General features: G+C 34.5%; 1 pseudogene; it reads left to right on the plus strand.

Moving 5' to 3' along the window:
- Positions 1-217: 217 nt before the first annotated feature.
- LOC123288870 (tigger transposable element-derived protein 1-like) lies at positions 218-2,528 on the plus strand (annotated as a pseudogene).
- The last annotated feature ends 13,120 nt before the right edge of the window (positions 2,529-15,648 follow it).

The following is a 15,648-nucleotide window of genomic DNA, read 5'->3' on the forward strand; positions in this document are numbered from 1 at the left end:
ATGGTGATCTGTGACCAGTGATCTTTGATGTTACTATTCTAATTGTTTGGGGGCACCTTGAACCATGCCCCTATAAGACCGAGAACTTAACCAATAAATGTTGTATCCATTCTCACTGCTCCACCAACCTGCCACTCCTCTCTTTCTCCCTCTCCTCAGGCCTCCCTATTCCCTGAGACACAACAATATTGAAATTAGGCCAATTAATAACCCTACAATGACCTCTAAGTGTTCAAGTGAAAGGAAGAGTCATACGTCTCTCACTTTAAATCAGAAGCTGGCAATGATTAAGCTTAGTGAGGAAGACACATCAAAAGCTGAGATAGGCCAAAAGCTAGGCCTCTTGAGCCAAACAGTTAGCCAAGTTGTGAATGCAAAGGAAAAGTTATTGAAGGAAATTAAAAATGCTACTCCAGTGAACAAATGAATGATAAGAAAGTGAGACAGCCTTATTGCTGGCATGGAGAAAGTTTTAGTGGTCTGGGTAGAAGATCAAACTAGTCACAACATTCCTTCAAGCCAAAGCTTAATCCAGAGCAAGGCCCTGACTCTCTTCAGTTCTCTAAAGGCTGAGAGAGGTGAGGAAGCTGCAGAAGAAAAGTTTGAAGCTAGCAGAGGTTGGTTCATGAGGTTTAAGGAAAGAAGCCATCTCCATAACGTAAAAGTGCGAGGTGAAGGGCCAGTCCCATGGCCACGTGGTTAAGTTTGAGTGCTCCACTTGGGTGGCCCAGGCTTTCACCAGTTCGGATCCTGGGTGCAGACCTAGCACTCCTAGTCAGGCCATGCTGAAGTGGCATCCCACCTGCCTCGACTAGAAAGATCTACAGCTAGCATATACACCTATGTACAGGGAGACTTTGGAGAGAAGAAGAAGAAGAAGAAATAAAAAGACTACCAATAGATATTAGCTCAAGGCCAACCTTAAAAAAATAAAAGTCCAGGGTGAAGCAGCAAGTGCTGATACAGAGGCTGCAGCAAATTATTCAGAAGACCTAGCTAGGATAATTAATGAACATGGCTACACTAAACAACAGACTTTCAACGTAGATGAAAGAGCCATGTATTCAAAGAAGATACCATCTAGGACTTTCATAGCTAGAGAGGAGAAGTCAATGCCTGGCTTCAAAGTTTCAAAGGGCAGGCTGACTCTCTTGTTAGGGGCTAATGTAGCTGGTGACTTTAAGCTGAAGCCAGTGCTCATTTACGATTCTGAAAATCGTAGGTCCCTTAAGAATTATGCTAAATCTACTCTGCCTTTGGTCTATAAATGGAACAATAAAGTCTGGATGTCAGCACATCTGTTTACAGCATGGTTTACTGACTATTTTAAGCCCACTGTTGAGAGCTATTCCTCAGAAGATAAGGATTTTTTTCAAAACATTACTGCTCATTGACAATGCACCTGGTTATCCAAGAGCTCTGATGGAGATGTACAACAAGATTAATGTTGTTTTCATGCCTGCTAACACAACATCCACGTTGTAGCCCATGGAGTAAGTAGTAATTTTGACTTTTGAGTCTTATTATTTAAGAAATACATTTTGGGGGCTGGCTCCGTGGCCAAGTGGTTAAGTTTGCGTGCTCCGCTGTGGCGGCCCAGGGTTCAGATCCTGGGCGCGGACATGGCACCGTTCGTCAGGCCACGTTGAGGCAGCGTCCCACATCCCACAACTAGAAGGACCTGCAACCAAGATATACAGCCATATACGGGGGGGTTGGGAAGATAAAGCAGAAAAAAAAAAAAAGAAGATTGGCAGCAGTTGTTAGCTCAGGTGCCAATCTTTAAAAAAAAAAGAAAGAAAAAAATACATTTTGTAGGACTACAGCTGCTGTAGATAGTAATTTCTCTGATAGATCTGGGCAAAATAAATGGAATACCTTCTGGAAAGGATTCACCATTCTAGATAGCATTAAGAACTTTCATGATTCGTGGGAAGAGGTCAAAATATCAACATTAACAGGAGTTTGGAAGAAGATCTTTCCAACACTTGTGGATGACTGTGACGGAGTTCAAGATTTCAGTGGAGGAAGTAACTACAAATGTGGTAGAAATAGTGAGAGAACTAGAATTAGAAGTGGAGCCTGAAGATGTCATTGAATTGCTGCAATGTCATGATCAAACATTCACAGATGAGGAGTTGATTCTTACAGATCAGCAAAGAAAGTGGTTTCTTGAGATGGAATCTACTCCCAGTGAAGATGCTGTGGAGACTGTTGAGATGACAACAAAGAACTTAGAACATTACATAAACTTAGTTGATAAAGCAGTGGCAGAGTTTGAGAGGACTGATTCCAATTTTGAAAGAAGTTCTACTGAGGGTAAGATGCTATCAAACAGCATCTCATGCTACAGAGAAATAGTTGCTGAAAGGAAGAGTTGATCAATGCGGCAAACGTCATTGCTATCTTGTTTTGAGAAATTGCCACAGCCACCCAAGCCTTCAGCAACCACTATCCTGATCAGTCAGCAGCCATCAACATCAGGGCTAGACCTTCCACCAGCAAAAAGATTACAGCTCGCTGAAGGCTCAGATGATGGTTAGCATTTTTTAGCAGTAAAGTATTTTTTAAATTAAGGTAAGTATATTTTTTTATACATAATGCTATTGCACACTTAATAGACTATAGCATAGTCTAAACATAACTTTTGTATGCACTGGGAAACCAAAAAATTTATGTGATTCACTTTATTGCAATGTTCAGTTTATTGCAGTGGTCTGGAACTGAGCCCACAATATCTCTGAGGTGTGCCTTGGTCACATCATAAGTCATTCCATTCAATTTTTGATAATCTGTGTGTATTTGGTCAGTTTGTAAGTTGGTTGGCAAGCCATCTGTCTCAAATATTGGTTATTTTCTCAGATGTTCTGTTCGGTTCCTGGTTTAGAAACCAACATCCATTTGTCTTCGTGGCAGCTAGAATAGCGAATTCAGCTAGCTGGAGGGATTCATAGAAATATGAATATTGCACCTTCAAGTTTGTAAGAAAAAAAACTTTCTAAAATATTTATATAATTTGAGCAAATAAACACCCTCTCTGAGTACAAGGATCATGTCCTTCCTCAATAATGTCTCTGGTGACACTCAGTGTTTTCAACATGATGGACATGAAGATGCTAAATAAACAGTATTGGTTTATTAGCTAATTGATGAGACATACTCACTGGACACTAAAACATGCTTTTTACGTCTATGGAATAACTAAAGAGGGAGAGACCATGCCAAAAATGACAAATTGCATGGCATAAACAGTGAATGTAATTTGGCTAATGAAAGGGAAAATTGAAAGCAGTGAAATAAGGCTTTGAAGGAGTGATAATCTGCAAAAAGGTAGAGAAAGAGGGCAGGGAAAAGACATTTCAACCTTTTATATGGATAGTTTTACATCCAGAGTCAACATCATGCTTGACTTAGGATATCTAATGAGACTGCAGACCTAAATGGTGTACTTGTAGGACCTTCTGTCACATAATGTCGGGGATAATATATTAAGCCAAGGAACATGTGAGTTATATTACAACTGCAAGGGAATAAAAATTAAAACCTTTCATGTGGAAATAGACATAATCGTGCTACATTTCCCTGTTGAAGAGCATACAGTGGCAATTTTTCTTCATATAATATTACATTAGTTTTAATTCTTATTAATAAGATACAAGAGTCATTAACACTATTAAAAATCTAATTATGTTAGCAATTTTCCATCATGTCATATTTGAGTAGTTAAGTATTGGTATTTGTTTTTCTTAATGGGATTCAAAAGTCTAATTAATAGGCTTTCTTTTGTGGTTAAGTGGAATGAATCTCTATGAGAGGCAAGCCATTTTTAATATCTGCCGGCAGCTTATTTTCTCACATATTACACAACCAAGCCATCTGCCCATCTGTGGTTTAAATAACTAGATATGAAGTATGAGATTATCCTATGAAATTGAACAATGCTTTTCATTGCATATGATGTTACAGCTACTATATTCTAAGAACTTTGATGTATTTACTAGACAAGAAGCATAGAAAAAAGAGTATGCAGTAGATTATTACTCAAGGAAATTTGTGGAAACTGAAGATGGCATATTGAAAGGACCAGATCCTTTTTCTCCTTGAGCTGATATTATTTGGGGGCAGTACACATCCAAATAACTAATAGCCAGAAGTTTTGTTTCTTAACTCTAGTCTCGTTTAATTAACCTAAAGTTAATGTATCAATTAAAAGAAATATTTGCATGTTAATGTTAACTATACCTCTTTAGTCCTTGAGAGAATGCTAGCATATATAGTATATATAATGTTGTATAGGTACTAAAATATACACACAGTATGCATAGCATATATATGTAATATAATACAACATATAGTGTACTATATAATGTTATATATATGTAAATATATATGTATGTATTAGCATAGTACCAAAGAATAAAGAATATTTATATAGGCAGCTGTTTTTTGGTTATTATTAAAATTGCCCCCGTGATATGCTAGACATTTGTTCTTAATCATGTAGTCATAGGAATTAAACCACCATATCTTCTTTTCTTCAGACTATTAATTGTAATGTTTTAATTAAGACTTTACTTTTTAAAGCTTTTAGATTCACAGCAAAATTTATGGGTATGGGAAGGTACAGAGATTTCCCATAGGCCCCCTCCCCCACACATGCATAACCTCCCCCATTATGAACATCCCCCACCAGAGTGGTATATGTGTTAACAACTTATGAACCTCATTGACACATCATAATGACCCAAAGTCCATAGTTTACATATGACTTACTCTTGGTTTTCTACATTCTGAGTTTCTACAAATGTATAATGACGTGTAACCATCATTAAGGTAGCATAAAGAGTATTCTCACTGCTCCCAAAATCCTTTGTGCTACATCTATTCATCATTCCTGCCCTCCAACCACTTGCAACCACTGATCTTTTCACTGTCTCTATACTTTTGCCTTTTCCAGAATGTCATACAGTTGGAGTCATACAGTATGTAAACTTTTCAGATTGGTTTGTTTCTCTTAGTAATATGTACTTAAGGTCCCTCCATGTCTTTTCCTGGCTTGATGGCTCATTTCTTTTTACAACTGAGTAATAGTCCATCGTCTGGGTGTTTATCTATCCATTCACTTACTGAAGGACATCCTGGTTGCTTCTAAGTTTTAGCAATTATGAATAAAGCTGCTATAAACATACATGTGCAGGTTTTTGTTTTCAATAAATTTTCAGCTCCTTTGGTTAAATACCAAAAAGCATGATTGCTGGATCATGTGGTAAAGAGTTTATTTAATTTTATAAGAAACTACTGAACTGTCTTCTAAAATGGCTGTATGATTTTGCATTCCCACCGATAATTTGTGAGAGTTCCTGTTCCTCATACAGTTGTTCTTATGTATATATTCTCATATATATATATGAGAGCCAGCATTTGGTGTTACTGTGCTGGATTTTGGTCATTCTAATAAGGATGTAGCAGCATCTCGCTGTTGTTTTAATTTGCATTTCCCTGATGACTTATGATGTGGGGCCTCATATGCTTATTTGTCATCTATACATCTATACAAAGACCTGTCAAGGTCTTTGGCCCATTTTTTAATCAGGTTGTTTGTGTTCTTGTTGAGTTTTCAAGGTTCTTTGTATATTTTGCATAACAGTCCTTTATCAAATGTGTTTTTTGCAAATATTTTCTCATGGTCTATGGCTTTTCTTCTCATTCTCTTGATACTGTCTTTCACAGAGCAGAAGTTTTAATTTTAGTGAAGTCTAGCTTCCCAATTATTTCTTTCATAGATCGTGCCTTTGTTGTTAAATCTAAAGAGGCATCGCTAAACCCAAGGTCATCTAGATTTTCTCCTATGTTATCTTCTAAGATTTTTATAGTTATGCCTTTCGCATTTATGTCTGTATCCATTTTGAGTTAGTTTTTGTGAAAGTGTAAAGTCTGTGTCTAGGTTATGTTTTTTTCCATGTGGAAGTCCAGTTGTTCCCGGACGATTTGTTGAAAAGACTATCTTGATGCCATTGTATTGCTTTTGTTCCTGTGTCAAAGATCAGTTGACTAGATCTATGTGGGTCTATTTCTGGGCTCTCTGTTCTGTTCCATTGATCTATTTGTCTATTCTTTCACCAAAATCACAGTGTCTTGATTACTATAGTTTTATAGCAAGTCTTGAATTTGTGTAGTGTCAGTCTTCCAACTTTGTTCTTCTCCTTCAACACTGTGTTGGCTATTCTGGGTCATTTGCCTCTCCATTTAAACTATAGATCAGTTTGTTGATATCCAAGAAATAACTTGCTGAGATTTTTATCAAGATTGCATTGAATCTATGTATCATTTATTTTTCACTCTTTAATGAGATTTAATATTACTCTATCTTATATTATAAATATGCTCGTGCTTATTTTACTAGTCCTACTAAACTATAAATTGTTTAAAGTTATTGGTAATTTGCTAACTTATTTTTGAAAATTACTGATTTGAAATACATAAATTACATTTAGCCCATAGAAGCTTTTTAGAGATAGTAAGGAAAGGATAGAGGTTGTTAACATATAAAGCAGGATTATGTCCAGAACTCTCCCCCTAAAATCAGGCCATCCCTACTTATATCTGTTTTACATTTTAACCTTCTGTACTTTTTTGTTGTTGTCGTCGTTGTGAGGAAGATTGGCCCTGAGCTAACATCTGTTGCCAATCTTCCTCTTTTTGCTTGAGGAAGATTGTCGCTGAGCTAACATCTGTGTCAATCTTCCTCTATTTTATGTGGCATCCAATAAACATCAGCATGGCTTGAGAAGCAGTGCTAGGTCCACACTGGGGATCCGAACCTGTGAAACCCAGGCTGCCAAAGACGTGCATGCCAACTTAACCACTACCCCACCAGAATGGCCCCCTTCTGTACTTTTAAAAGGGTTTCTCACCTTTAAAAAAGTTTAAAAATCAAGGTTGAGATTTACAGGTAAGAAGGCAGATTGAATACACACTTTTATCTCTGTTTTTCTCCAAGAACCAATAGAAAGACAGCAAATGATTTTTAATGCCTAAAGCCATAAAGATAAAGATAATGGGAAAGGGGGAGGACGCCCCAACACTTTGGAAACTAAAAGGCAGATAAATGATGGTAAGTGACATAGAATTACTTGCTTACTAAGCTGCCAAGGAAGAAATCTACAAACCAACTTAACTTATACTTCACAACTGCAAAAGCTCAGGAATTGGTTACACCACATAATCCTGGGAGTGGTGATGAAGGTGTTACACAAAACAGGAAGCTGCTTATGAAGCAGTTAACTGCCGGATCTCCCCTACTCCAGCAGGAGACTAGAGGTCTACTCTCTTCTGAGGGTAAAAGAAAAAATCTTTCTGAGGGACGCTAAGCACAGTTAGCGTGGGGTATCTTAATGAGAAGAGGGAGACGAGAGGAAGTGAAGCAAATGTTTACTCTCAGAATGTTAGATCTCTTAGGTTATTTTTCATAAAATGTCTTATAGAAAAATTATATGCATATACTTGATAAAACTATATGTATACTTAAGTACTTTAAAGTTTATGTATATCCTTTGATAAAAACAAAACTTAATTTTGAATATCTAAAGTAAAATCAATAATAAAATTAGTTTCTTAAAGCCTCAAATGTGGTATGGCTTCAATAAATACTTTGATTTAAATAGCCTGGACTAAACCCCATTTAACTGAAGACATTATAGTAGAGTATAATATATCACACAAGGATGACAAAAGAATTTCTAAACGCATGTCATCTTTTTGTTTTTTTTTGGTAAGGAAGATTGTCGCTGGCACATCTGTGCCAATCTTCCTCTATTTTGTATATGGGTCACCACCACAGCCTGGCTTGATGAGTGGTGTAGGTTTGCACCCAGGATCTGAACCCACAAATGCTGGACCACTGAAGCAGAATGCACGAACTTAAACACTATGCCCACAGGCCAGCCCCGAAAACTCATGTCATCTTTGACCAAGAGTAGTTGTTTAAAATGGTATGTTGAATAGGATTTTGAAACTTAGTGTAAGATAGGTGGAAAAGAGTCTGTGGCTGATTTACTATGTCTGCCATGGGTAGAAGTGCAGAGTGTGGCAGCATACAGAAGAAGGATTTTCCAATCTCAATTAATGAGGTGACAGTAAGGTGTAAGGAGTTTCTCCAGTTTTCAGTGTGTGGTTTTATCTGATCAGCAGTGTTATGAATGGAATGATCACATCATTTATCAAACAAGTGAAGATATTTTTGAAAGTAAAGTGAGCAGGATGGGATGGTAAACCAGGACAGTCTCCATTTATACCTGTTGTCCCAGGATAATTATTTATGGTCACCTTAAGTATAAATGGTAATACTGAATAGAAAATGGATCCATTTGGTGCTAAAGTTATAGTTTAGAATTATTTGTAAATTGATGCTGAGGAGCCATCAGTGGGATGTGAGATGTCTAACAGCCCTAGAAATAGTGTAATACAAGAGCTTGCAGAGCGTGGATACAAATGGTAGTATTACAGGCCATTTCTCTGTCTGATATACATATACATATATATATATATAATTTGTCAGTTTATTCATAACACTGGTAAGATCTCAAAAAGAAAATACTAAAATTTAACCTTGCAAATTGCAGATGGCAACACAAATAAAATATTACAAAGGCTATGACATATTATTTTTATCTCAAAGCAGAGAAAAATTCTGAGGCAGAAAACATGACTACTTTTTTACCTGTTTTATGTTGTTAATTATTTTATTACCTGTTTTTATTTATCTGTTTGACTAGATCTGTTCTTAGTATTTTAAAGCTACAGAAGTTTAAGATTTTTTTCCATTGTTCTTTTTGCCCTTTCATGTTAACAAAAGTTCTTTCTTTATACTTCTGTTACTTTCACCTCCATTTGTGTTATTTCTCCATGTCTTATTTTGCTTTTCCATTTGTTTTATCTTCAGTTAAATGTTTCTCTACATTATGGTTTTTGCCTAATTAATTTTGACATTTATGCTTATTACTCCCTTTCTTTTGCTTTCTTTATAGCTATCTTGTTTATTTCTAACTTCTCCAATTAGATTTTTATCTTACTTATTTTTTGTGTTAGCATGTGTGCAGGGCTGTGAGTTCTCATCTGAGCATGGCTTTTGCTATTTCCCATGTGATATCTTCATGATCATTATTTTCTAGATATTCTGTAATCTTGGTTTCAGTTGCTTCTTTGAAGCAGTTTCAATTGCTTGGTCCAAAAAATTTACTGAGGGAGTTTTAATTTTCTTAATTTTTATGTGGTTTTTCTTTTATCTGGTAAGTAAAGTTATTACTTTTTAGCTTTATTATATTGTGATCAAAGAATTTTTGCTTTATTTTTTTAAACACTCAGGTTTTTTTTCTTTAAGGCCTAATATAAAATCAATTTTTATGATTGTTTTCATTGTATATTTGAAAAGAAAGTATGTTCTTAGATTTCTGGGTATAAAGTCCTATGAAAATCAATTAGATCTATATTATTAAATGCTATGTGATTTAGATCTCTCATATCCTTACTTATTTTTTGATCACTTGTATGTCAGAATAAGACAAGCAAATTAAAATGATATGATCTTAATGTGCTCCTGACTGTTCTTTGTATTTCCTGTAACTTTTGTTACATTACTGTTGATGATTCGGTAGTTAATATGTAGATTTGCACAACTGACACATCTTCATTTATATTAAACCTTATTTCATGATTAGGTGCCCTTCATTGACTCTCTTCAGTGATTTTTTCTGGCAGGGGGATAACGTGTTAATTCAATTTGTTTTGATATTAACATCTCAACACTGCTTTCTGGTTTGCCTTGGCTTGGAATATCTTTGGTCATCTTTTTATTCTTAATCTTTTGAAGCAGTTGGTTTTATATTTTTTTATATATAGTTTACAGATTAATTTTCTTTTGATGTAATTGGAGCATCTTTTCATTTTAATAGCTAAATTTTGTGAAGTTACATTTTTTGATAGAATATATGTATCAGTAAATTTTATGTTATGCTTTCAGTTCTCATGAATATTTTTGTTAATTTTTGTTTTATAATTTTTTTCTGATGATTTTTAAAGTTTATAGCTAATACAAAGTTTATAACTATAAACACTAATCCTTACTTTTACAACACAGGTTTATATCATATTAAGTATATGACAATATTTACTATTTTTAAGGTAATTTTTACTACTTCCTCACATGTATAATGAAAGATTTACTATTTTTCCAAACTCTCTTGTACTCAATTTTAGTAGATAATATTTTTCTTCATGTTTACCTTTAAACTTTTAAATATACTTATAGCTCCATCCTTTGATTGCTTAGTCTCAAATTTGATTTTTGACTACCATTTGCTGTACTATACTACCTCTATAAAAACCGAGGAAATCAGTATTCTGATCACCATCTTCTCCACCATCCCCTCCGCAGGTCAGCTATGCTAAGATAACTATCCATCTTGTTAGGATTTCTAACATTTACATTCTGTTTTGTAACCATGATCTCCACACTTCTTTACACTTAGTCCTAGAATTAAATGGATTCAATGCTCACCAGCAGTATTTTACTGTAATTTCTTCATTAATTTTATCTTTGCCTTAGGTTTTTCCTTGAGAACGTATTTTTTAATACGTACTCATGGAATGCATAGTCCCTGAGTTTTTGAAAATTCAAATATGTTTTTAATTATATTTATACTTGCGTGACATTATAGATGGACATAAAATCATTGGGGCACATTTTGCCTTCTGTGGGCTTTTAGACATTGCACCTCTGACTTCTGGCGTTAAGATTTGCCATGGGGAGTATGAGGCACATCTGATTACTCACTACTTTCTTCCCCAATTTGTGACTCAATCTTTTGTCTGATTGCCTAAAGGATTTGTTCTTTCTCATTAAAATCCAATAGGTCTTAGTATTAGTTTTTCTAGATAAACATTTTCTGATACACATTTTAACCTTTTAAACTATAAATTTAAGTCCTCTTTTATTTAAAAAAGGTTTTTCTCTAATAGACATATATTTTTTCCTGCCCCATTATTTTTACTCTTTTCTTCCAGAATACCAATTTTAAAAATGTTGCATCTCCTTTGCCTATGCTCAAGATCTATAAATTTCTCTCTAACATGTTTTTAAAAACTCTTTGTTCTATTCCATTTTATTTGTTTGTTTCACTTGACTCTGTGGTCTTTGTACTTCATAAGTTTTCAGCAGTATCTCTTCTTTGCACTGTTTTCAATCTGTCTTTGTGATTTTTCCCCCTTTCCTTTTGTTTCCCAAGCTCCACCAGCTTACATTTAATCTCTTTCTATTGTCTGGACATATTTTTATCTTCCCTCTTGAAAATCTATTTTGGATTTTTATTTTATATTATTGATTGATGCCATAATTTTTAATATAAATATATTTCTTCACAATTTTTACATGTCCCATCACAACATGTTTATAATGAATATTATTCATCTGTCATTTTTTCCTTTTATTTTTTTCATATTTTCTCCCATTATCTTCATATAGACAACTTTTATTTATATTAAAGGTCATTCTTATGGTTTCTTTTAGTGACATGACTACTTAGAGCATCTGCTTAAAGGAGATTCACTGGGGAAAGGAGGCCAGGGCCATGTTACAGATAGCAGAAGATCCTATGTACTAAGACCATACTGTGAATTCCTTTAATATTTACTTCTTCCCAACAACCCCATATTAGCAGTGTGGCACTTCTCACAATGCAAGATTTCTCTCCTCATTCCTCCATTCATTGATACACTACTTCCTGAAAATTGGTAAGTCCCTGTGATTCCTGTTCAAACTCAGCTAGCTTCTTGAGACTCTGTGCTAACAGTGGATATTGGCATTATTTCATCATGTCCTTCCTGTTCATAAGGGGTTTTGTTGTTACAGGGCATGCACCTTACTTCAGAGAACAGTACACTTTTGGCTTTGTCTGAGTCCTGCATCCATTTTCGTCTTCTCTCACCATTATCTCACAGCTATCTGTGATATTTACTGCACTTGGTAGTATTTCCTGATCTATTCAAACGTTGTTTGACTTCTGGTTTCATTAAATAGGCACTTGTATTTTTTGTTTTTCTCCTAAAATTTTTGTACAACAAGTCAGGAACTGTCAGTTTTTATTCCAATATGTTAAAACTAGAAGTGAGAGTAGAAATATTTTTAAGCCTGCTTTAAGTCCTAGGAAGAGAAACATACCTTCTGTTTGAAAAGATTAGCAATATAGAAGTAGCATTAGACTCATGGGATGTGCTTATCTCATCATTTGCCGTATCCAGTGGTACACTATTCAGATTAGAGAGCGTTTTATAAATGTGAGGAAACCTTACAGAAATGTTTGCCTTTTCTCTATCTGATTTTAGGATCCAAGATAATAAGTGTCTCAATAGCATATGAGAAAAAGATCACAAAATGTTATTCTTAAAATTGAAGTATTCATAAAATTCTTCCTGGCCTTTTGTGTAACTTTGATATATTAATTTAAAAAACTCGGCAAATTGAAAGAAAATTTTCAAAACAGTTTCATATAATGCAAATATCAATTTCACTTTTACAAATATTCCAAAATATTTCACTTTAAGATGTAATTTTAATCTTGCAACAAAATTATTAGTTCAAAGTAGTCCTATATTTAACAATTAATAAAGCATCCAATGTCATACTTATAACATATATTCCATAGTTCACAAATTATAATTTTAAAATATAAAAATAATTTATATGATAATTTTATATTTATCATTTAAATGGTTGCAATTGTTTACATGATTTCTATTTTAATGATAAGGTCCTAACAAATATACAGAAAACAAGTTATTTCAGCTGACATAAGAGAGGTTAAAAAGCAGACATAATAAATATTATAGCTGCCATTCATATAGCAGTAACTAGTTCTAAACACTGTAATAATTACTTAGTTTTATCCTCATGAGATACATATCATTATTATTTCTACTTTATAAAGAAAAAACTGAGGCTTATAGAGATTATGTCCTATGGTCACAATCACAAAGCTAGTAAATGGCAGAACCAGGGTTCAAACCCAGGCAGAAAGACTCCTGGTTCATTCTCTTAACCATTTGACTAAAACTTATGCAATAAAGCAGCAGAAAATTGCAGCAAGCACACCCACTTGGACAAGTGTTCAGCTTTGTTGAGCATGCTCAGCACTTGGCACCATGCTCTGCACTTAGTGACCATGAGTGGCTGTTGAGTCAGTGAACCAAGCACAGGGCCTGGAGTTTGAGGAAGGGTCACAATTTACAGGAAGGACAACCTAAGGTACTTTGAATGAGTTCAATGATCCTCTCAACAATAAAGGAAAAACCAGGTACATGTTCCCTGGAGAAATATCATTGCAAATGAGAATCCTATGATTTTCACAGTTCAGGTTGTAAATTTAAAAACTGGTCAATTTCACTTAAAGCAAGGGTTGTTTTTTACAAATATAAGACAAAAACCAACCTTCACTCTCCTACAAAAACTCACTTATTTAATATTAGGATATATTCGTTCTCACTTGGTGGCTATCTTGTCCCTCCCCCCAAATGAGGACATTTGACATCTCTGGGGACATTTTTAGCAGTCACAGCTTCGAGTGGAGGGTTCTTCTAGCATCTAGTGGGCAGACGACAGGGATGTTGCTAAACATCGTTAACACAGGACAGCCCTCCAAACAAAGAATTATCCAGCCCAAAATGTCCATAGTGCTGAGGTTGAGAAGTCATGAAATACACATGTGTGATTTTTAATTTTGATGAAACTCTGATTTTTATTAACATAAAAGAAGAAAATAATGTGACCTGGGAAGTTAAACAACACCCTCCTCTTCCCCATTCCTGCCCCAGGTTTTTAGTGACTAATCAGAATAAAAGGAAAAGAAAGAAATTAAGTCCTCTACAGTGCTATTTTAAAACTCAGAGAATTTGAGTGGATGAAAACTGCTTGCTATTTGTCTTGACTTTGAGATTCTCGGCTCTTGAGATTCTACTTCAATTCTGAACCTTTATCCCTGCACACTCTTCCACCAAAATATATCTGCTAGCATCTTATTCTTTAAGTTAACTGTTCACATATATTTGAAACATTGAGAAGAATTTGCAGGCTTCCGTCTCTTGCAGGCTAGGTTATTTGGATCAACCATCCCTCTGGAAACAAGAGTTAAAAATGTTTCCTTTGGTGTTGAGCAAAGCAGGAGAAAAGAAAAAAAGTAGGGAAGGAGAAAAAATCCCTTAGAACTGTGGGCATTTGTAACCAAGACAATACATAGCCTGAGTCAGCCAAGGAAACACCAGCCCTGACATGGTGGTGGCTAGAGCAGGGCAGAGTCATTCTGGAGGTATGTAGATACATCATTAGACTTGAGGGAACACCACAAATAATTTTCAAGGGCAATGGCTATCAAGCAGTCTAAGATGATTAGATCTGAAGAAACAAGGCAACATGACAGAAAACCAGCAGAAACAACAGATATTGTAAAGAACTAGTAAGCAATTTAGATACTGTAATTATCAGATATAGGTTTGAACAACGTGTCTGTCATGTTTAAAGAGACAGATAATAAAATATTACCAATTACAGTAAGTATGAATGGATAAATGTTCAGTTAAAAGACAATTGCAAAATTAAAGAATCCAAATTATATCTTTTTTCTAAAACCTAAGAAAGCAGACATATAAGTAGAAATACAAAATAGAATAAAGATAGATCTTTTAAATAATAACGGAACGAAACCCAAGATGACTATACCAATAATGAACAAATACATATTAAAACAGAAATCATTATTGGTGACGAGAGTTTCGCCACATAATGACAAAAGTTTTAATTCATCAGGAAGATTTAAAATTTTAGACTTAGATGCATCTGATATCATAATCTGGAGAATTTATAAAGCAAAAATTGGCAGACCTACAAATAAACAAATTGACAGTCACTTTAAGAGATTTTAATATTTCTCTCAGTAATTGATAGAAGCAGCAGCAAAGGATGTGAACAGAGATAGAGAAGATTTGATTACTATTAACATTCTTGATCTACGGATAAATATCTGCTCCCAACAACTGTAAGATATACTTTTCAAGTACACAGGCTATATTTTTGTAAACCTACATATGTTGAAATATTAAACAAGTCTCAAAAACTTTCAAAAGATTGAAATTCTACATGCATAATCTCTAACCACAATGAAACTTAGAAATTAGTTCAAAGATAACTAAAAATTTCTTATATGTTTGAAATTAAGAAATGAACTAAATAATCCTTAAATCAGAGAAAAAATATAATTGAGATTAGAAAATATTTTGGACTTGATGATAATAAAAATACTGCATATTAATACATATGGGATGTAGCTAAAACCATACTCTGAGAAAATGTATAACCTTAAATACGTATAATAGAAAAGAAGAAAGGCCGAATGCTAAGAAATCAAACATTATCTCAGGAAGAGAGAAGAGAATGGCATAATAAACCCAATGAAAGTAGGAGGAAAAAATTTTTCAGACATCAGAAGTTAATAAAGCAGAATACAAACATAAAGTAGAGTGAATCTATAAGGCCAAACTTGACAATCATCTGGCATGACTGTTCAAGGAAGAATTGGATAGATAAATTCAAAATGCGAAGTAGAG

The sequence above is a fragment of the Equus asinus genome, chromosome 9, assembly GCF_041296235.1.
Source record: "Equus asinus isolate D_3611 breed Donkey chromosome 9, EquAss-T2T_v2, whole genome shotgun sequence".
NCBI classification, from domain to species: Eukaryota; Metazoa; Chordata; class Mammalia; order Perissodactyla; family Equidae; genus Equus; species Equus asinus.